Genomic DNA, 23304 nt, shown 5'->3' on the forward strand with positions numbered 1-23304 from the left:
AAGGTTTTTTGGGCTGAATATTTTGTAACATTTCCCATAAGAGCTTGATTTCCTTGATTACAGAACCAGAACAAAGCAGGATGCTTTGATTACCACTAAGATAAAAGTTTGTAGACTTGTAGACTGACTTGGCATGGATAAAAGCCATAAAGTTGGGAGAAGTTCTTGAGTCTATGAAATCTGATACACTTATACCAAGGGTATAGAAGCTTAGTTCTAAGAGTTAAGAACAGATGATCTATGGAGTATGTTGAGGATAGTGGAGTATAAACTCTACCTGAAGAGGTAGGTAGATTGGCTCATGGGTGGCCAAATATGTGGATAGTACTCAGAATCTTGGGGGAAGCAGTGACCTTTGGACCTTTTTGGTCTGAGATGTATGTTCCCTACTGTACATGGGAGGTAGATTAAAAGAGAGGTGTCAAATTAAATTCATGGGTCACATATACTGCCTAACAAATTAAAATGTGATTGGGAAAATATTTAATGAAATAAAAATATAATAAAGCATAGAGAATATTTATATCTGTTTTTAATCAAACATCTTTATGTACAGTTTTGTAGTCACTATCTATTTGAATATGATACCACTGGACTAGAGAAGTTAGGAGGTAATTCTATAACTTTACAATGATGGAGTTTGGGATTCAGTGTAATTACATTGCCAGATAAAAATGGGAAGATGTTCTTAAAAGAGGAATTCTGGATTAGCGGGGCTCTTGCACGCTGTTGCCACCATCGCCAGGAGGAAAGATGGATGGAAGGACTGATTTTGGAACAGAGCAGAATGCAGAAGTCTCACCACCACTCCCTAACATAGGAATGGATTACATTCCAACAGAAGAGGAAAGAAGAGTCTTCACTGAATGTAATCAAGACAGCTTCTGGTACAGATCTGTTCCCTTTTCTGCAACAAGTATGTTGGTTACCCAGGGGATTAATTGCAAAAGGAATTCTTTCCAGTCACCCCAAATATGGTTCTGTCCCTAAACTTATATTTGCTTGTGTAATGGGATACTTTGCTGGAAAATTTTCTTATGTGAAAACCTGCCAAGAGAAGTTTAAACATCTTGAAAATTCTCCTCTTGGAGAAGCTCTGCTACTGGGACAGGGACGTCGACTTGCATCACCTGGCTATTTTTCACAAAAGCCAGGATTTGAATCAAAAATGCCTGCACATCCATATATCGAATCATCTCCCACATCTGAAAGCAGTGCAAAAGAAGGTTCTTTTCCTCCTTATGAACCAGTTCCCTTCAGTGCTTCCATGAATGAATCAGCTCCTACTGGTATTACTGATTATAATGTCCAATGACCTGATACAACTGTAGAAGAAAGTCCTAAGAGAAAAATTGTTACATATGAAGAATTAAGGAATAAGAACCGAGAAACATATGAAGTAACCTTGTCACAAAAAGGTGACACCCCAATCAGGTCTTTTCAGGAAAGAACACCAAAAAAAGAAGGGAAAGTAAATCAATATGGAGATACTTGGGATGAGTGAAAAATTTTGTCATCTATTGAAGAGAGTTTGTGTTGAGTCTACTGAAGAAAATTTCAGCTAACCAGCATCAATCATTTAAGTGGTCATGAGCATCTACAGGAAAGTGTAGAAGCAGCCTCTACAAGCATATTTAAAAGAAGAAACTTGGATATTAGTAGTGTGGCTTAACAGAAGGTTTAAAATTAATTATGGACTTTATTGTATACACTGCTTGGGAAACTAGATAAATGAAGGTACTAGACAATGATTTTATAGTTTATAAAATCATTTACAAAAATTGGTTAAACTACTCTTAAAGTATCATCAAAAGACTCTGATGCACTGGAATGGACATAGATGGATCAAGTACTTTGTGTGTGTCCATGCACATAAGGGCAAAGTAACCAAAACGTTAAGTATTAAAACCCTATGTGAAAATTTTGCTTTTTTTTCCTAAAATTTTGTCATGTCTTCATGTATATCTTGTCAATTAAAGTTGAGAACAATATACAAAAAAAAGAGGAATTCTGCTAGAATCACTGGAGCTTTGACTCTTTTGGTGTTTGGGCTTTTTATACCACCAGCCCATATTAGCAAGACCCTAGAACTGCCTCCTTGTTTAAAGAAAATACATGCTACCTAGATAAAGAAGGCACCCTCCTCCCACCACATTCCATCATTTGATGACAAGATCTCAAATTTCCAGGGGATCTTCTATGATTAAGAGTCAAAATAATTCTGGCCTTGTGAATTGCACTGGATAAGTGCCTTATATAAAAATTTTAATCATTTAAAAAATACAAACACTAAAGGCTTTTCTGGTAAGATCAGGTAAGCCTGCTATATACCTAACATAATATTAGAAATACTAACTATAGCAATAAGATAAGAAAAGGGTATTGAGAGATTAAGCATAGGTAATAGGAAACAAAATGATCATTTGGGGCAGATAAACTAGAGAACACTGAATAAAAATATTTAATTGAAAAAGTTAACAATTTTAATAAAATTGCACAATATAAAATAAATCCACATAAATCAGCATCAGTGTATCGGTACAATGCCAAAAAGGAAGAAAGATAAAGGTAAATTCCAGAATATAACAAAAGTTAAAAATACTTGGGAGTCTATCTGCCAAGATATACACAGGAACTATTTGAATATAATTACAAAACATTCTTTTTACAAATAAAGATAAATATGAATGATTGAGGAAATATGGGTGGGCCAAAGCAATGTAATAAAAATGACAATACTGACTGAATTAATTACTTTTTTCCATGCCATAGCAATCAAACAACCAAAAGATTATTTTTTATAAAAAAAATAATGATATTCATCAGAAGGAACAAAAAGTGAATAATCTAAAGGGAGCTAGTGAAAAAAAGAAAAGCAGAAAGAAAGGGGACCTCATAGAAACAGATCTCAAATTAAAACCAGATGGCAAAACAGTAATCATTAAAATAATTTAATCATTTTTAATAAAGATGGGTAAGTGGAACAAATAGGTATATAAAAAAAATGAGCAGAGCAGCTTTCTGTTTGATAAACTCAAGGATCCCAGCTATTAAAGCTAGAACTCACTAGACATAGCTCCAGAGGAAGATAACATAGAGGTGACCCAGGAACCACAGTTTACTGGAGGGGTGCCCAAAAAAGAAGGGAAAGAGCTCAGAAGATATATCCTATTTTCCAGTTTTTATCTAGGCAGAGTCTACTGGCAACTAAACAGGTGTAACCTGTTTGTAACTTGGACACAATATGGTACTAAACCTTATTGCCTCCCTTTGTGGTATGTAGGAAGAACAGAAGATGGGAAGCATTAAGACTGAGAGCTAGAAGGAACCTCAGATATTTACTAGAAATTAAGCCTTCCATTTTACATATGAGGAATTTGAGGCCCTGAAAGGAGAAGTGACTTGCCCAAAGTCACAAATAGTAGAGCAAGAATCTGAATTCTGCTTCCAAAGCACATATGTTGCTTTATGCTCAGCAAATATTCTTCTCATCTCCATTTTAAGAAAGGAGGAAATTGAGGCTCTGAAGTATGGTTTTGGGTCTCTAACTCCTAATCTCACTCTTTATCCATTGCATTGGGTAGAGGAGCTTCTACTTTTCTACGTGTTGATTAGGAAAATGAGATTAACACATATGGAATAACTAGAGAATAAACACTATGGAGTAATATATAATGAAATGCTAAGAAGATTACAATCCACCTAAGGGGTAAGGCAATTGGGACAGTAGGTGATAGATTGATTTCTCTAAAAAGACCAGTAGGAAGGTAATGGGTAGAGAGTTCTGGGCCTGGAAATCAGAAAGATATGAGTCCAAATCTCAACTCACCTCTGTCAGCCTCAGTTTCCTCATCTCTAAAATGGGAATACAATCATCTCTACCTCATAGCATTATTATACAAAATCAGAAAAATAGAAAGAAGTGCCTTATGTAGGAAATAATGAGATAAGTCTGACAAGAACTGGAGTTTGTTTTGGGAAACAGTAAAGGGGAAAGTCCTGAATTCAATGCAGGAAGCAATGGAGAATTATTAATAAACAAGTTTCTTTTCCCAGTAGTGTTTTCAGTGGTCAGAAGGAGCAGATCTTCCGCAAGATGCCTTTCCAGTTCTCCCACAGTGCCTTCTGTGGAGCCTTCTCCTCTCACTTCAGGTTTATCTACTCCCTATCAATCATTTTTGTATCTAGTCATTTATTTGTCTCCTTTAAAAATGTACTCCTTCCATCTTGAAGGAGAGCAATAAACAGTTTACTATCCAAGCAAAACATACTGATCTGAAAGATAGATTGCACAGAGACAATCTTACCATCAATTGTCTTTCAGAAGACATAAGACAGGAAGTACTGAACAAAGCAAGTATGAATCAAGTCTTGCAGACTGTATAACAAGGCAGTCATTAGGGAGTCCAGAATCTGTGTGATGCCGTCTTAGCCAAGTATGTAACTCATGGTCTCCATACAATAGTCAGGCAATGGGTAGATGGGTGTCTCATTTGTTGAAGAACAAATAGGGCTTCCTAGCACCGAACACTGGCAGGGGGACGGCCTCTGGGAATTAGACCCTTTCAGGAGCATACAGATTGATTTTACTGAGCTGCCTCCTGTTGACCACCTCAAATACTTGTTGCTCATAATAGACCATTTAACCTCCTGGGTAGAGGCCTTCCCTCTTTCAAGAACAACTGCCCCCATGGTCAGCAAAATTCTGCTAGAACAAGTAATTCCCCAGTATGGTATGGTGGACAAGATTGATTCAGATCAAGGGACACACTTTACCCCCAAGGTTCTCCAGTCCCTGGCTCAAGCCTTGGAAATTTCCTGGGAACTACATACTCCCTGGCATCTGGCCTCCTCTGGCAAGGTGGAGAGAATGAATCAGGAAATTAAGAGACAGTTAACAAAGTTGTCTCTTGAGACACAATTACCTTGGACCAAATGCCTGCCCCTTGTATTGTTAAGGATCAGGACAAAGCCTAGACGGGACATTGGGTTATCTCCTTATGAGATGTTGTATGGCCATCCATTTCTTGGCCCAATTGAACAATGGGATCCTAGTTTAGATAATAAGGATGTTTGTCAGGGAATATATATAAAGGTGTTGGGAGCCAGGGTCTCTAAGCTGTTTGACACAATCGTGGCAAGAAGACTCAGGGCAGTCACACTGCCTGATGGAACATTTCCTTCTTTGATATATATATATATATATAGGGATTCCATGTATACCCATATCTATAGGTCTATTATTGATTGAAAAACTTACTCATCCTAATAGTGGAATGACTATAAAGGAAGGATTTCAGAGAAATTCCTTGAATAAAACAGATTGTGAACTCTGTCCAAATTTAATAGGACTGCCTCTCCCTGAGACATACAAAAGGCTTCAACATTATGAAATCTTTGGAAGATACAGCACTGGGAGTTCCAGGGAGATGTCAGAATATATACAGGGAAACCAGATACAAGATGGGTCAGATAGAATTCCAGGGAAATTAACAGTTTTGCCCCCACCTTATCATACACAGGAATATATGATAAAGATGGTGAGAGAATAGTTAGTATAAGTAACCAATATGTGAACTCTAACAGCCTTAGTTTATTGGCAAAGAATAAAAAGTCATAGAAACTGTAATGTCTACCAACAAGGGCTGAAAGGAAAATTAGTTATTGAAGGAGTCAACGGACAGGTGGACAAACATAACTATCCTCACTATAGGTTGTCAAGGGAGCATATCGAAAAACATTATTTATACGGTACAAAAACATAGAAGCATTCCATTAAACAAATTATATCAAAGATTTTTATAAGGAAAGTTCTTTTTAATCAATAACTTTACTATGCAGCAGCAAACTAGGCAACAGGCAGGTTGAGGTCATCACAGTCTGAGCAGGGACAAGAAAATTAACTACATGATTGATGATCACATTTGTAACCACTACATGATCAAACTTGTAACCATATGAACTATATGATTAAGGATGAAAATTGTATACTTTTGTAACCAAGGAAATGATTTAGTTTGCTTGTTTCATATGATTTTGAGACTATAAAAATAAATCTAAGCAGCTGGCAGTCAGTCAACCTGCTCCTGCCTTTACCTACTTGTTGACTCAACTCATTTCGCCAACTCTATCCCTCCTGTCAGGTTCCAAGGACCCCACGGAGGCTGGACCCCCACATAAAGGTACTGGCCCAACATTTGAAAGATATTCAACTAAAAGGACATTGCACAGACTCCTCCTTTAGGGTTTGCAGTCCACAAATTTGAACCAGGCAACTGTGTGTTCATCAGGATGTGGAAGGAGGAAAAGTTGATTCCAAATTGGGAAGGACTGTTTCAGGTTCTCCTGACCTCAGACACTGCTGTGTGGACCCAGGAACGAGGTTGGACCCACCATACCAGAGTAAAAAGATTTATGAATCTATCAAAAGAATGGACTGTGGACTCTGAATCCATGAATGAATTGAAACTGCATTTTAAACGAGTATAGGGCTAATGAACTCTCCAACACCTTGCCCAGAGGTGGAGGATTCTTGGTATTCTCCCCTTTGTTGTAATTTTGTTATCACTCCTTTGCTTCCTAGATGGTATAATTGTATATTAACATAAGGGATTTTCACGTAGGACCCATTCCTGGGTGCAATTACAGTGTCACTCCCTGGGGTTGGCCCCCTTCGCTTTCTAGGCTCTGGTCAAGACTACAATCCTGCAGAAATGTGCCTTAGAGATCATGTTCTGAGGGTGTCCCTCTTAAGTATGAGCCTCTTGTTATATCAGGCCTCAGTTTTTAGACACCTTCTTTGAAGAGGAAAACACTTTTCAGGACTTAATTCAAACCACTGCTAATATTTTCAATGTAACTAACTGTTGGATTTGTGGGGAGCCTCAAGGATTGAGCACGTGGCCATGGGTGCCGGTTCCACTTGAACCTGTTTGATTATTGAGTAAAAAGTCCTTAGTATGTAGTGGAACTGGATTTTGGAATGAGAAGAAAGAACACCAATGGCCACTGGCAGAATCCGTGACAGGGAGATATTGCCTTAACCAAACAGGGAAGGGACTTGACTTAGGACAAAGTAGTTGCAGGTGGACTTTCTCTGCTAAGGTTGACAATATACAATTAGTGCCAGATTGCAGTAAGTACCAGGCCCTTGGGATAGGACCCATGTACAGTGTAATGATGGCACCTGGGTTAGATGTCATGCTGACAAAATGGATGAGAATCATTGCCAATATATATTCAGTGGAGTGGGAAAGTATAAAGGTGACCTATCCATAGCAGAATGTAAAAAGTATAATCAGAACAATGGTCCCCTGATTACTCAGCTTTAAAGTTGGAGATGGGTAAACTACAGTGGATGGAAAGGGTTCTTTATTACTTTGGAGTGCCAAAATAGAGGTGGAGAACCTTGCATTGAAAGATGTAGCTGGGGGGGGGGGGGGCGGCTAGGTGGCGCAGTGGATAAAGCACCGGCTCTGGAGTCAGGAGTACCTGGATTCAAATCCGGTCTTAGACACTTAATAATTACCTAGCTATGTGGCCTTGGGCAAGCCACTTAACCCCATTGCCTTGCAAAAACCTAAAAAAAAAAAAGATGTAGCTGGAAAGAAGGGCCACAATTGTGGAAATGCCAGTACAAAAATGATGGGCAGATGAGGTGTGACAGAGGCCCTCTAGGAGATCAGGATATGCAGTATTACCCTGTAACAGAATATAATCAGACCAGGATTTTCCAGAAAAAGAATCCGGCTCTAAAAGGGCATTATTGGGTATACGGGCAAATAGCCTATACACACCTCCCACTAAATTGGACAGGGATCTGCTATATAGGATTAATTAGATCTAAGTTCTTTTTCCTCCCAGATCAAATAAGAAGTTCTTTGGGTGTTCAATTATATGATGACATAGGAAATCAGAAACAGAGTATAGATACTTCTCTAACGATAACTGGAGATACTAATGGTTGGGGGGATGCCTGACCCCCCACAAAGGATAATTAAGGAGTGTGGCCCTGCTATGTGAGCACAAGATGGGAGTTGGAAATACAGGACACCATGTTAAATAGAATCATTAGACTTCAGGCTATAGTGGAAATTACAAATAATCAAACGGCAATGGCACTGGACTTATTGGCAGATGAGATTACCCAAACTAGGGAAGCTGTACTACAACACAGATTAGTGGTAGATTATGTTGTCTGAGGAAGGGGGTGTTTGTAGAAAATCGAATTTGTCTACTTGCTGTATGAAAATTGATGACAATGGAGAATTGGTGAAGGAGATCACCACAAAAATTAGAAAAATGGCCCATGTCCCTGTCCAGACTTGGAACTCTCCCTTTAATACTTCATAGTGGGCTTGGTTCGGAGGAAGCTGGTGGCATCAATTAGTATGGTACGGACTTCTAGTATTAGGAGTCTTGATAATCCTCCCTGCCTGTATACCATGCATGATACGGCTGGTTACTAGTACAGTTCATAAAATCCTCCCTCAAATTCTTTTGGCTGAAGACCAAGCCCGAATGTTGATGTTAAGGAGAGAAGGTTGGACTCTTGTGAGCTGAGATAGTGCAGATGAAGAAATTGAACAGCATTGTGAGGTGAGGAGTTATTACAAAAATTCAAGCAGAACAGGGGATAGAATGGGTGAAAAGTCAGCAGAGAATATAATGAAAAGAGATTGTGGGGGTAAAAGTGTTGACTTTTCAGAAACATAGGACTTGTCTAAGCCATAGGCCTCAGTTTCTATTTCTCAAGAATCAGTTGAGCATGAAAACCCGGATCTCCGGCTAGAAAAATTATGTCACCCTAACCATATAAGATGTAAACAAAGTCAGACCCTCCTGGGAAAGCTTAGGTACACTCCCCTTCTCTTTGGACCATCAAGTTTGACCAATTGTAAGGGTCAGCAGAAAAGAGGAGGGGAAGGAGGTTGTGGTTTTTGTGGGTTTTTTTTAACCCTGCTTCAGCTTCTGTAATTTAGCTTTTCCTCTTTCATAGAGAGTTAGGAACTGCCCTGCTTCTTGCAAGAACCGAATTAAATTTTAACTCTTTGCTGCCACTTTGAGAGAGGACTCTGAGTAGTCATTTTGGGTTAGGGTTTCAATACCCTGCACAACCCCAATTCAATAAATAATACAGGAAAATTGCTCAGAAGTTCTAATCAAAGAAGGTGAAAGAATTCATAGACTTTTATCAGAGGAATTTGCTGTAGCTACATTGTTTTGTTTGTACAAAACCTTATGTTTTCTGGAAATACAGTTGTCCTTTAAAAAATATAATAAAATATACATTCCTAGAAGGAGAAGCCTGTGGTTTTGCCTTTCTCTTTATCTTACTAAGCACAGTCCCTGGAACATGATGAGCACTAAGTAAATTCTTGTTGATTAAAAATGTACTATGGTGATGGATCCAAGTGGAGAAATATAAGAGAAAGGAACCAATTAGAAAGGGAAAGAGTCCAGGGAGATATAAAAGTCTGGAGTATGACTGGAACTAAAAGGAAGACCTGGATATAAGAAAACACATTGAAAGAAGAATGAATGAGACTTAATATCAAATTAAGGCAGGTGGGAAGAGAGTAAAGAGGACTCAAACGTCCCTCACCCTCATCAAAATGCAAGTAGATTCTCAGACCATGACACTGGCCTACTTGCCTCTGCTCCCACAAGAGACTCTGACTCTTGGGGGTTTTCTCTGGTGCTCTTTCATGCCTAGAAGACTCTCCCCCTTATCTTTGCCTCCAGGTTTCTCTGGATTCCTTGAAATTCCTACCTTGCTCAAGAGGCCTTTCCCACCATCTCTTGATTTTAGTGACTTCTTTCTGTAGGTAATTTCCTATTTATCCTTTGTGTATATGATTCTTTGTTCATAGTTGTTTGTCTTCCCCATTAACCTGTAAACTTTTCAAGGGCAGAGTTTTGCTTTTTTCCTATATTTTGGTATAGTGTGGGACACATAGTAGGTGCTTAATATTTATTGACTGAAAACACTTCTTCTCCCCATTGAAAGGAATCAGGTTTTGTTTATTTGTTGTTTTTTAATGCATTGATTATTAGGAGAGAGAGCTATCTTACAAAAACTTTTAAGAAAAGCAAACTCTTTATATGAGTGTGTGTGTGTGTGTGTGTGTGTGTGTGAGTGAACATGTTTTTTTGGGACAAAAGCTTCAAGGGCCATAAGGGGACAGGTAATTGGGAGAATGGAGGAAAGGGAGATTTGCACAGTGTAAGAGAAAGTATAGCAAATTTCTCCTCCATTAGTCTGTGAACTTCTCAAGGACAGCGACTTTCTTTTGTCCTATATATCTGTCCAGTGTGATGCACATAGTAGGCGCTTCATATTTATTGACTGGATAACTCTTCTCCCCATCGAAAGGGATCGGCTTTTGTTTATTTATTTGTTGGATTTATTGGATGAGAGAACTGCCTTCTGAAAACTTTAAAGGCTCTAAGAAAAACAAACTGTATGAACAGGTCTGTGTGACTGGGTGGCTTTGGGACAAGACGTTTCCAGGCCCAGGTGGAGGCAGGTGCTGGGAGACTGGAGGGGGCTGGGGCTGGGCTGTGCCCACGTGTAAGCACAGCAAGTTTCTGCGCCTGAGGCCGGTCCACATCAGCGCGGGCATGGGGCGTCCTGCGAGCTCTGCTGCGGCAGCAGCTGCGGCTCCGGCTCCTGCGTGAGGCGCCCGCAGACCCAGTCAGTCTGCAGAAGCCCAGCCCCAGCCTGGTGCCTCGCTCCTGTGCTCCTGCTCACCCACCCGAGTGAGGCAGGGCGCCTCCAGAGAGGAAACCCGGGCGCAGCAGCGTTTGCCCTGAGGCGGGCATCCTGGCCGGAGCCTCTGCTGACATGTGCAGGATGTCTTTCAAGGTAAGCGGCTGCAGGGCCGGGAGGGAAGGCTGGCTGCTACACACCCCCTGCAGGCAGCTCAGGCACCGGGACGGACCCAGAGAGGATGCTCGGGCGTCCCAGGCGCGGGCTGCGACATCCCGGGTGGGGGGCCCCGGCGTGCCACCCGCCCGGGAACTTCCTCCCTTTGACCTTCAGTGCCAGTGCGGCTACGGATGCGGAGGCAGGTGCGGGCACCCGCTGAGCAGAGGGAGAGACGCTCTCCTCCCCCACCCACTGGAGGGGCTAGGAAGGAGAGGATGGGAGGTTTGGGTCTGGTCTGAAAGATCCCCTTCCTTGTCTGTGGATCTAAGCGCACCCGGAATGCTGGGCTAGACACGGGCTAGGTAGCAAGAGGCCTTTAAACTGGGATGTGAGAAAGAGGGAGAAGAGGCATGGGGGTGGGGTGGGGAGAGGAGAGAGAAAGAGGACGAAAGAAGAATGTGGGAGATCTGCCCTTTCTGGCCAGGGCAGTCACGCCTCTCTCTGCAAGCACTCCAGGTTCCAAAACCATTTCCTCGAGTGGTGATTGGAGATATTTGCACTCTCCTTCCTCTTTTTTTTTTTTAGGTTTTTGCAAGGCAAATTGGGTTAAGCTAATCAATTAAGTGTCTGAGACCGGATTTCAACCCAGGTACTCCTTGACTCCAGGGCCGGTGCTTTATCCACTGCACCACCTAGCCGCCCCAGAACTGTGGAATTTCAACAAAGACCAAGGACTATTACCATTAATTTTGGGGGGGGGGGACCTGATATCTTATTGTCTGATCTTGCCATCTCTTTTACTTTATGTTTCTACCTTAAGGATGTGATTTTCTCTGATCACATTCGATTTGGATCAATGTATACCATGGAAACAATGTAAAGACTGGCAAATTGCCTTCTGTGGGGGTGGGGGGAGGGAAATAAGATTGGGGAAAAATTGTAAAACTCAAAATAAATAAAATCTTTTAAAAAAAAGAATTCCTAGCCTTTTTTTCAAAGCTCAAATTAAATTTCTTTCTTGATTTTTCTCAGCTGCTATTGTTTCCCCTTCACCATCTGAAATTTACCTTTTAGTTACAGTGAGCAAATATTGTATGCATTTATTTGTGCGTGTGTATTTTATTTTGAGAGCAGAACCTACTTTCTTTTTGGTTTTCATTTTTCTGTCACGTGCAGCTCTTCATGACTCCATTTGACATTTTCTTAACAAAGATACTAGAGTAGTTACCATTTCCTTCTCCAGTTAAAGTGAAGCAAACAGGGTTAAGGGACTTGCCAATGTGACACTTCTAGTAAGTGTCTGAGGTTGGATTTGAACTCAGGTCCTCTTGAATTCCACTGCACCACCTAGCTGCCCCAACACCATTTTAAAAATACAGTCATTATCCCCAGTAGTAATCTCAAAGGTTTGATCTTCTTTGTTCCCAATGTGATTTAACAAAACAAAACAAAACAAAAAACACCCTTTGGCTGTCCCTAGCACTCATCAGGCAGCTGGAACCAGAATCACCAAGATCTGAGTTCAGATGTGATCATGGACATTTCCTTGCCATGTAACCCTGGAAAAGTTACTTAACTTCATCTGTAAAATTAGGATAATAGTCCCCTCTTCCCAGAGTTGCTTTGAAGATAAAATGAGACATTTGCAAAGTGCTTTGTAGATTCAGAAGTACTATATAAATGGCAGTTATTATTATTATTTCCTATACTAGCATATTCTGAACTCTTTTGACACCTGACAGTTCTTATAGGATCATAGCTTCTATTATATTCATCTTCCATTGTCTGTCCCTACATCTGTGTTCTATAGATGTTCTTTTTTAATTTGAATTTGTTGAAGTTACACCAGTGTGCCCACAATGGTGTCTCTAGCTAATTTCCCTGTTTTTCTGCTCATCAGAATCATTTTTGCTTGTGTCTTCACATTTTTGTTGGTAAGAGCTAATCTTCCTGGTTGAATCAATTGTTTCTTCAAAATGTTAAGCCTTTGGACCCTTTGTCTGGACCTTGGAAATTGGCTTTCCCCAAATCAACAATGCACATAAGACTATACTTGGCTTTCCTGGATTTCTCTATCATGTTCTCTGTGTTGGAATGGCTGTCATGTACTATCTATCAAGGTTTCTCTTGTTTCTTCTTTAGCAACGAATTTTTCCCCCAAGTACCTCAATATTCCTCTATTTCTATAGTTTCTCTTTGCAAATCCTCAAGACACATAAATAACAGCTCTTTCTTCACTTCAAAAAGTTTTACAATTGTGTTTGCTAATCTGTATAATATAAATATATATTGAATATATGAATATCAGGAAATAGAAGAAAATAGAAGATTAAAAAACCAACAGCTCATTGAGAACAGGAAAATAACACCATTGTCCATTAGAAGAGCAGTATAAGTAGAATTAGCTAAGTAACAGACCAAGGAGAGGTAAGGAGAGTTCTTATGCTAAATCTGATCATCAAAGAATTACAGAATCTTCAAGTTGGGAGACCTAAGAGACCCTCAAGCTTGTTCTACTAGGAATCTCTCCTACACCATTCCTGACAAGTGGACATCTAGCTTCTGCTTGGATATTTCCAGGGAGAGAGAAACCACCATCTCCTGACTTAGATCACCTCTTTTTAAAGCACTTTGTTAGAAGGTTTTCCCTAAAGTCAAGTCTCTCTGGGACTTTGGGGTCCAACAGAACAAGTCCTCCTTGTGATAGCCCTTCAAATACTTGAATAAATCATTCAATCTATAAGCATCTATTAATTGTTTGCAGTGTGCAAAGGAATTCTGCTAGATACTAGGGATACAAAGATAGAAGTAAAATAATCCCTGTTTTCAGGGAGATTCAAGACTATCAAAGGAGATCACAAATACATAGATAGATAAATAGATACAAATACATAGATAAATAGATACAAATACATAGATAGATAAATAGATACAAAATAAATACAATATATTTTTTGGAGGAGAGGAGTAACTATCCAGTTGGGAGAATGAGGAGATAATTCCACTTTAGAGTTGGCACTTGAGCTGAACTTTGAAGGAAGCTAGAGATTCTCAGAAGTAGAGGTGCCCTGTGTAAAGGCATAGAAATAGATAATAAGGTATTGAAGATCAGCATTGTGTTCTTCCCTTTTTATCACAATATTCCCAATAACTCCAGTTGACTTTTATCTACATGGTTTCCATTCCTCTCTCATTGTGAGAGAACTTGTTTGTCAATATTTTTCCTAAAATACTGCCTCTGAAATTAAATACAGTACTCCAAAATAGACTGATACAAGGTTTGGGTAAGGAATTGGGAAGGGTAGGAAGACCAGGCAAGATCTTGGGAATCTTCTTCACTATGTAGGAAGAGGAACACTTTCCTAGTTCACTGCTGCTACTACCTCCTTCTGTTTCCCACTCTCTTCCCCTCCACTGCTTCCATGAGGCTCTGGGGAAAAAGAAATGAATCTTGATATTTGGTTGTCCTATCTGGGGTCTTCTATTACTCTCTTCCAGACTCTTTCCTGCTCCATCCCTTTCTTGAGTGGAATTGCGGCTCTGCAGAACCCAGTTCTGTCCTGTTTTGCCTGCTTGCTTATTTCCCACCCCAGAATCCCAGTTCTCTTGCCTTGGAATGGGAACAGGAGCCTGAAGGCAGAAACCAGCAACTGTGCCCTATTTTGGACTCTATGCTCACCTCAGAAAGGAAGAAACCCCCAAAGACAGGGAAGGGGAGCCATTTTTTCTCCCAAGGGCCAAAACTTAAAAATTAGCCTGCTATATTTGATCAAAGATTTAATTAATTCACCCCTAAAAACTTCTCAGATTTATTGAATTTCAGGTCCCCCCGTGATTGCCTTGGCAATGACAAATCAAATGATGTCACCGGCCTTATATAGGTCAACAGGCTAAAAGTTCTCCACAACTGCCCTAGGAGACTGTTGAGAGCCTACTGGACATATTCCCTTAGCTTTCTTCAGTGGATAGCTAGAGAAAACGATGGTTTCCTTCTCCTTCCATAAGGAGGGAGAGGAAAGAAAGAAATGGTAGAAAGATGGGCTGGAAAAAAAAAGAAGAGAAAGATTGTAAAAAGAAATGTGGATATAGGTGAGTGTGTATGTGAGTAAGTATACTGCCTTGGGTGCAAGGAGACAATGAAGAGCATGCACATTAAGGAAAGACAGAGGGATGATTGTAAAGGGGAATGTTGTAGGAGATAAGGGAAGGTGGGAATAAGAACAAAAAGGCTGGGAGGGTGTAATTTCAGCAATCCAAATCCATTCTCAGACTTCATTTTCTCAATCAGCTTTTCACTTCCCAACTATGGATTATGTTAGGTCAAAAAAATGGTCAATATCCCTAAAGAAAATGTTGCCTGTCACTAAATTGCATACCCTTTGACCTTTTGATACCACTATTGGATATTGCTAGAAATGAAATTATAACCCCTTTTTCCAAATTGGGGTCACATGTCCCCTAATAATGAACCTTAGCATGGAGTGACAGAAAGATTATTTATTTAACATTCCCTGTAGGAAACAGGCACTCCCTCAGTGGAGAGAGTCCCAAATTTGGACAGTGTCCAGTCTTATAGAAAATTTGAAAGACTTTTCTCCTCCCTTCCAAGCCAGACTTTGGACTGAGTCATCAGGGGAACAGTCTAATCGACACACCCACCCTCATATCATGCCTTAATATGTTCCCTCCTCCCCCTTCATATGATACATCTTATGCTCAAGAGCCTCAATCATTACAGGGGGTGTGTAAACTACTCTGCATGAGACTTATTAAGCATGCATACTTGTGAAAGATTGGGGATCCTGGATCTACCTGGATTAGCTGGAGCTGGTTGCAGTCTATTATCATCTCTGACATCTTTAGGTCTGGCTAGAGGAGCTCTTCCTGCTCAGTGATTGTTTTAGGTGAATTCTTTCCTTTTGTCTTACATCCACATTCCTCCACCTGGCTAGTGTCTTTCAGTCTAATTAATAGCCCAGAGACCCCTGCCTTTGTAATGTAATGTTCTGGCAGATACCTGTGAAATCTTAAACTAACAGCTTTCTCTCAATTTCCTGTATATATGAAACCAAACACTGATTTCAAACAATATTATTCCCAAAGAGAGAAAAAAGACCCATGTGTGCAAAAATATTTGTAGCCATTCTTTTGTTGTAGCAAAGAACTAGAAACAAAATGTGTGCCCATCAGTTGGGGACGAACTGAACTGCTCATAACATATGTCTGGAATGGAATGTTATTAAACCAAAGAAATGAGAAAGGAAGGATCAATCAATAAATATTTATTAACAGCTAGGGCAGTATTATGGTTCAGTGGATAGAGTAGTGAGACGAGCCAAATCCAGCTTCACATACTTACTGTTTGACCCTGTGAGCAAGTCACTTTACCTCTGTTTGTCCCTTAGAGAAGGAAATAGCAAACCTCTCCAGTATCTTTTTGTTTTGCTTTGTTTTGTTTTTCTTTTTGCAAGACAATGGGATTAAGTGACTTGCTCAAGGTCACACAGCCATGTAATTATTAAGTGTCTTAGACTAAATTTGAACTCAGGTCCTCCTGACTCTAGAGCAAGTGCTCTATCCACTGTGCCACCTAGCTACCCCCACTCCAGTATTTTTGCCAACCCCATGGATAGCAGGGGCCACAAGGTCCAGAGCATCATATACAACTGAACAACTAAACAATAACAACAGCATGTTCTAGTCACTGTGCTAAGAAGCAAATATCTGGAAAAAAAAGGCAAAAGACAATGCCTGCCCTGCAGGATCTCACAATCTAACTGGGGAAACAACATGCAGACAAATGTGTACAACAAGCAATATAGAGGACAAAAGAGAGGAATGGCTTGGGAAAGGCTTCATGTAGCAGGTGGCATTTTAACTTGGACTTAAAGGAGGTCAAGAAAGCCAAGAAATATAAATAAGAAGAAAGAGCATGCCAGGCACAAGGAAGAGCCAGAAAAAAAATGCCTTGAAGTCAAGAGTTGGAGAAATGGACAGATTCAGAGAAAGCTGAGAAGACTTGTATAAAACTAATGCAGATTGGAGTGAGCTGAACCGGAAGAACAAATTATACATTAGCTAAAAAATTATAATAATGAACCTAAATGTTTCACATGTAATAAGGTTTTAGTAGCTTCACTTTTATGGAATAAAATCAAGTACCAAAAGTGCAAAAACCACGTCATTCCTGATTAGTATTCCTCCTTGTATCCTCACTTCTAGTCTTAGGATATTGGCCTCATAGGGTTTCTGGGAAATAATTCAGATTTGATTATATTGACTCTCTCTCTGGACTTAAGCCAGTTATTTTTTTGGACCAGCTTAAAACATAGTAGGTATTGGCAGTTGGCTGGTACTACCTGCAAAAATAGCTCATTGTTCTTCCAACCAGTTTATCTCTCAAAATCAAGCCTTGAATGAATTAGTTCAGGCCTGTCCAAAATGTGGCCCTCAATGAGATTTTATGTGGTCTACTTGTGGTTTAGTAAATGAAGCTAAGCTACTACAGAGTTCTCACTAAAAAGGCAAATCAAAATATTTTGTCTATTGTTTCAATACAAACTTTTAAAAAGTGAGGTTAGACAGCCCTTATTTAGTTCATTGATTTTTTTTTCCAGATTAGTTCTAGCATTCTCCGAATGACACATTGCCAAGGCTAGTGCCCTAAAATAACTTTACGTATCAAGGAAGATGAATTAGAACATAAATAATGAATAAGCAGAACACTCAAAAGAGAAGGGAATTAACCAGTGCAGTGAGAATGTCAGAATCAGTGTTTTTTCCTGACTTCAGGATCTAAGAAAGGCAATTCATTGGTAATTATTCTCAGCTGCCTGGCCACTGGGTAGTGGGGAGGAAATAACATCTGTGAGGAGTAGCCTCATCTAACTGGTGTAAATCTGTGATATCACATTTCCAACATCATCTACAGTCATCAGTTCTCATAGTCCTTCTTGATGAAATGCTGGGAAACAGATTGAGGATCCTGAGGTAACTCTTCTTGAGGTGTCCCTTCTTCAAAGAAAGTCCACCTACCATTTAAACTCCCTTATTATTTGCCTTAATCCCAGAAATCTTCACAAACCAGTTACCATGACATACACACACACACACACATATGTATATGTATGTGTATATATATGCCTCCAGAATTTTTCCCCAAGACTTCCAGTACTGAGATTCTTGGGACCATAACTTGTAACACAGAGGGCTTTATTATTTTTTTCAATTGCTTCAGTCCTGTTTGACTCTTTGTAATCCCATTTTGAGTTTTCTTGATAAAGATAACTGGAGAGGTTTGCCATTTCCTTCTCCAGTTCATTTGACAGATGAAGAAACTGAGGCAAACAGAATTAAATAACTTGCCCAGGGTCACACAGGTGAAATTTGAAGCTGAAATTTGAGGCTGAATTTGAATGATTGTGACAGAGAGGTTATATAATACTAAAAGGCTTAAGAACTATGATCAATAAAGTGACCAGCCATGACTCAGGAGAACTCAATAGAAAGTTGTTATATTAGAAGTACAGAATGAGATATACTTTTTTGGACATGACCAATTGATGGATTTATTTGACTATGCTGGACTAATGTTGGCAATGAAGAGGGAACTGGTTAGTGATAATGATGTTTTAAAAAAAGGAAGAAAGAAAAGGTCATCAATGAAGCATTTAAAGAAATTATTTAAAAGAAATCAGAAGACAATTCAGAGAGCAACAGACAAGCCAGATAGCTTTGGAATTAACATGCTCAATTTGAGTACTTTAAGAAAATAAGCTATAAATAATTATTTTAATTCCATGTTCAATTTTACTTACATTTTCTTTGTATATAAAAATTTCAGGTTTTGGGGGTATGAGAAATTTAGAATAACAAAAAGAAAATTTTAAATTTAAATTTTAAATTTAAATTTAAATTTTTATTTATTTAAGGCAAAGGGTTAAGTGACTTGCCCGAGATTACACAGCCAGGCATTTAAGTGTCTGAGTTCACATTTCAACTCAGGTCTTTCTGTTTACAACGCTGCTCCATCCACTTCACCACTTAGCTGCCCCAATAACAAAAAAAAAAAATTAAGATTTTTTCTTTTACAAAAATACTTCCCAAGTATCTCTACTTAGGTCTTTTTTCTTTTATTCTCCCAAGAATGAATCCTTTTCTATTGGAACTTGCAGATTTATGTCATTCCTCAGAACTGAATGAAAAAATAGCTTCCTCCTCATCAGATTACTTTCTGGGCTCCAGGTGATCCAGTTTCTTCTCTTTTTCCTGATATGCCATTCCCTCTACAAATTAGGATTTCTTTGTGTGGATTAGAATCTACTCTTACCTCTTCTATTCTTTCTATTTTTTTGTTATTTCTTTGAAAATCCCCTTTATTCTTTCAAAGAAGATTCTGTATCTCCTACAATCTAGAAAGTAAAGTCTCCTTCCTTCCCTGTGCTTCTCCCCTGCAACATAATATAGCATATTCTCTGTAGATAACCACAGAATTCTTCTTTTTCTCCCTACTTTCCAGAAGCAAGACCCTCAGTTTTCTGTCGTTTTTACTGAAAACTTTTGTTTGTGGATCAGTACAATGGCAAATTATGGATTTGTTCCCCTTGTTCCCTCTTCTGCAGGTTCAGTTATTAGAACTGCTGGGTGAGGTTTGTGTATTGATAATGTGTTTCCTACCTCTTCCCAGGTGAAGATGCTAGCTTGTTGAGTTGCCTTTGATTGACAGATCTGCCCTAGCCCCAGTGCAAACAGAAGCCACTCATAGCTGTTTTCCCTGAGTCTCAAGCAGAATACAATTACCAGTCACTTTTGAGTTTCTTCACTTCTCTCCCATTGATCAAATTTCAGAAAGTTTGTCAGATTCTCTGCCTTAGCTCCTTTGGCTTCCTAAATAAAAAGAAGTTAACCTTCTTTTCTGTGACCTGTGATTCAGTGCCCCAAACTCTAGCCTCACATGATTGACTTCAGTTCTAGGGAAGGCACTCCCTAAAAAAATAACTTTGACTTGTTTCCCCCTTACTTAGTATCTCTTCTATATGCAGGTTTTCAAGGAGGTTTGCAAAAAGTCCTGACTTTCGAACAAGGATTCAAGGCAACTTTGTTTATTTAACAGGTATAGGACAGCCTTTATTTCATCACACACACACACACACACACACACACACACACACACAAAACCCAATACAAAACAATGAACTCATATAAAGACCTTCACATAAACAAATTGTCTCCTCCCCATTTGGTACCATTTGGTAATTTCCAACTGTACCGTAGGATCTGTCCAAACCTCTAGCATGATAGAACTGTCTTACCATATCAAAGCTGTAAAGTTAAATTACATCTTCTCTAGGCCCAAAGGCTCATTCTCTCACCACTATCTTTCTCTATCACATCTGGGGGTAAAAGAGGGAGAGAAAACTTGAATTTTCTCTGAATCTCAAACAGGCTAAGTGAATGCACAGACCTTTTCCCCCATCTCCACTTTTACCAGAAAACCCACACCTTAGGCCTCTTTAATTGATGTCGAGTTTGTAATCTTCATGGGAAGGGGAAAAAACCTTAAAATAAGACCAGCACCAAGAGGTGGCTGCTAATTCCCAGCACCCCAATAACCAATGCTTCCTCAAAAGCTGAGACTTTATCCTTTAGCCTATTGATAGGCACTCAAGGGAAGGAGATATGCTGAGGCTTCTTAATGAGGTGCCAATGGGAATGTCTACACCCTCCAGAGGGAGAAGAAATTAAAAGTCCAAAACAAAGGTTCACCTTCCGGTAAACTCATCAAGCTGATAAATCTCCCCAATCACCTTGTCTTTATCTTTCAAAAGGGGACATTGTTACTTCCCCACCTCCATCTGGTTTTGTAAGGCTCAGCTAATCAAAAATTTTATGAGTACTCATAGATAAAAATGTTTATCAGTATATTTAAGCAAGTGTATTAATTTGGGAAAAAGTTATTTTAAAATATACTTTGTGTACAGTAAGAATATATAAGATGTAACTTTACTCAAGGAGTAAAGTTTTTTTTTAACTTTACTGTTTTGTGCCAGTTGTTTGGTTATAGGACAGCCTTTTTAAGCATATCTCCTTATTTTAAAAAAATAAGCTTTTTCAAGATTTGGGTATGTGGTCTGGAGGACTGAGATGTACAGAAGTCTAAAATTTAACTTTGTGGAGCATTATTATATTTGAGGAATTCTTCCATATAAACAATCTGATTTTCTGAATGTTTTACACTGCACATCACTCTATCTTGCTGAATATTCTCTCCTGCTAGGGTTTTTGTAATGCTCTCTCTGCTGACTCTCCTTCTCCTCTGACTTCCTTCTCAGACTGGACTAATATTCATGTGCTAATCATGAACAGTAACTTAATCTAAATTTCTATCTTTGTCTCCCTTCTCTTTTCCCTCTACAGCCTCTCTTAGACATCTCATTAACTTCAATTACGATCTCTAAACAGATGATTCCCAAATCTGGACATCCATCTCTAGTGTCTTATCTCCTTGCAGTCTAGCATCATCAACTCCTGTTGAATATTCCTACTTCAGTGTCCCATGGACTTCTCAAACACCAACTTATTTCTCCCTCTAAACACATCTTCCTCAAACATCCCTATTTCTAGAGAATCCTTCCAGATTCATAACTTTATCCAGACTCATAATTTCAGATTCTTCCCTCTCCCTTACCTCTCGTTTCTAATTGGTTGCAAGGTTATTGTTGATTCATTTCCAAAAAAATATCTCAAATGCATTTCCTTTACCCACCTGCATAGCTTCTACCTTAATTTGGACCCTGATAACTTTTTATCATTTTTTTGATTCATTTTTTTAATCATGTTAAACTCTTTGTGACCTCATTTGGTGTTTTATTGGCAAAGATATTGAAGTGGTTTCCTTCCCCAACTCATTTTACTGAGGAAAATAAGAGTTAGGTGACTTTCCCAGGTTCACACAAATTAGTAGGTGTCTGGGGTCAGATCTGAACTCAGGAAGATAATTCTCCTTGACTCTCTAGCTGCCCCCCTTATTCCTTGGCTATTGGCATAGCCTTGTAATTGGGTTTCCAACTTCCAGTCTCTCCTTTCTCGAAACCATCCTACAAAGAGATACCAAAATAATCTTCCCAAAGTAAAATCTAATCATGTCATTTCCCTGCACAGAAACTGCTAGTTTAAACCCCATCTCTAGTTTAAAATGCAAACTTCTTCACTTGGTAACTAAAACTCTTCATAATCTGGTTATAACCTAACTTTCCAGGCTTAGTATACAACATTCCCTTTCAAACAGTCCTCCTTGATAATGCATGATCTCAGGCTCTAATAAAACAGATCATACTGGGGAGGCTAGGTGGTGCAGTGGATAGAGCACTGGCCCTGGAGTCAGGAGTATGGGAGTTCAAATCCGGCCTCAGACACTTAATGATTACCTAGCTGTGTGGCCTTGGGCAAGCCACTTAACCCCATTTGCCTTGCAAAAACCTAAAAAAAACAAAACAAAACAAAAAAAAAAAAACCAGATCATACCATTTGATCCAATTCTTGGCCTATATCCAGAAGAAATCATAAAAAATGGGAAAAGTCCCACATGTCCCAAAATATTCACAGCAGTTCTTTTTGTAGTGAAAAAGAACTGGAAATTGAGGGGATGCTCATCAATTGGAGAATGGCTAAAGAAGTTATAGTATATGAATGTTATGAAATACTATAGTTCTATAAGAAATTATAAATGGTCGGACTCTAGAGAAGCATGGAATGACTTGCAGAATCTGATGCTGAACAAAGGGAGTAGGACCAAGAGAACAATATACACATCAACAACATTGTGAGTTGATCAATCTTGATGGATGCAGCTCCTCTTAGCAGTTCAGAGTCATAGGACAACCCTATTAGACCAACTATGGACAGTGCTATCCCCATGTAGAGGAAGAAAAACCAAAGCAAACCAAACCAAAAAAGCTCTCCTGAATCTGAATAAACACTACATTCCCTTTTTTTTTTTTAGGTTTTTGCAAGGCAAATGGGGTTAAGTGGCTTGCCCAAGGCCACACAGCTAGGTAATCATTAAGTGTCTGAGACCGGATTTGAACCCAGGTACTCCTGACTCCAAGGGCCCGTGCTTTATCCACTACATCACCTAGCCACCCCTACATTCACTTTTTTAAAAAATTTCTCTTAGGTATTTCCTTCCTATCTCATGGTTTTCTTTCTTTTCCTTTAATCTCAATTCCTTATATCGAAAATGATCTGTAAACATGTTTAATACAAATGCATTTGTACAATATTTGCTGCTAAGGAGAAGGGGGTGGGAAAAGAGGATGGAAGGAAATTTTGTAACTTAAAAATATGCTTATGCATATGGATGAATGTTGAAAAACTTTCATAGCATGTAACTAGAAAAATAAAATATCAATTAAAAGAATGAGCTCAGGCTCTCC

The 23304-nt window shown here is 39.2% G+C and overlaps 1 long non-coding RNA gene and 1 pseudogene across 1 annotated transcript; both read left to right on the plus strand.

Annotated features, from left to right (window-relative positions):
• Positions 1–745: 745 nt before the first annotated feature.
• LOC141499825 (OCIA domain-containing protein 1 pseudogene) lies at positions 746–1490 on the plus strand (annotated as a pseudogene).
• A 9294-nt stretch (positions 1491–10784) lies between these two features.
• LOC141497993 (uncharacterized) lies at positions 10785–11731 on the plus strand. The gene is made up of 2 exons (XR_012471511.1): positions 10785–10867; positions 11456–11731. It is a non-coding gene; the product is annotated as an uncharacterized LOC141497993 (long non-coding RNA).
• Positions 11732–23304: the final 11573 nt, after the last annotated feature.

The sequence above is a fragment of the Macrotis lagotis genome, chromosome X (assembly GCF_037893015.1).
Source record: "Macrotis lagotis isolate mMagLag1 chromosome X, bilby.v1.9.chrom.fasta, whole genome shotgun sequence".
In the NCBI taxonomy this organism is placed as follows: Eukaryota; Metazoa; Chordata; class Mammalia; order Peramelemorphia; family Peramelidae; genus Macrotis; species Macrotis lagotis.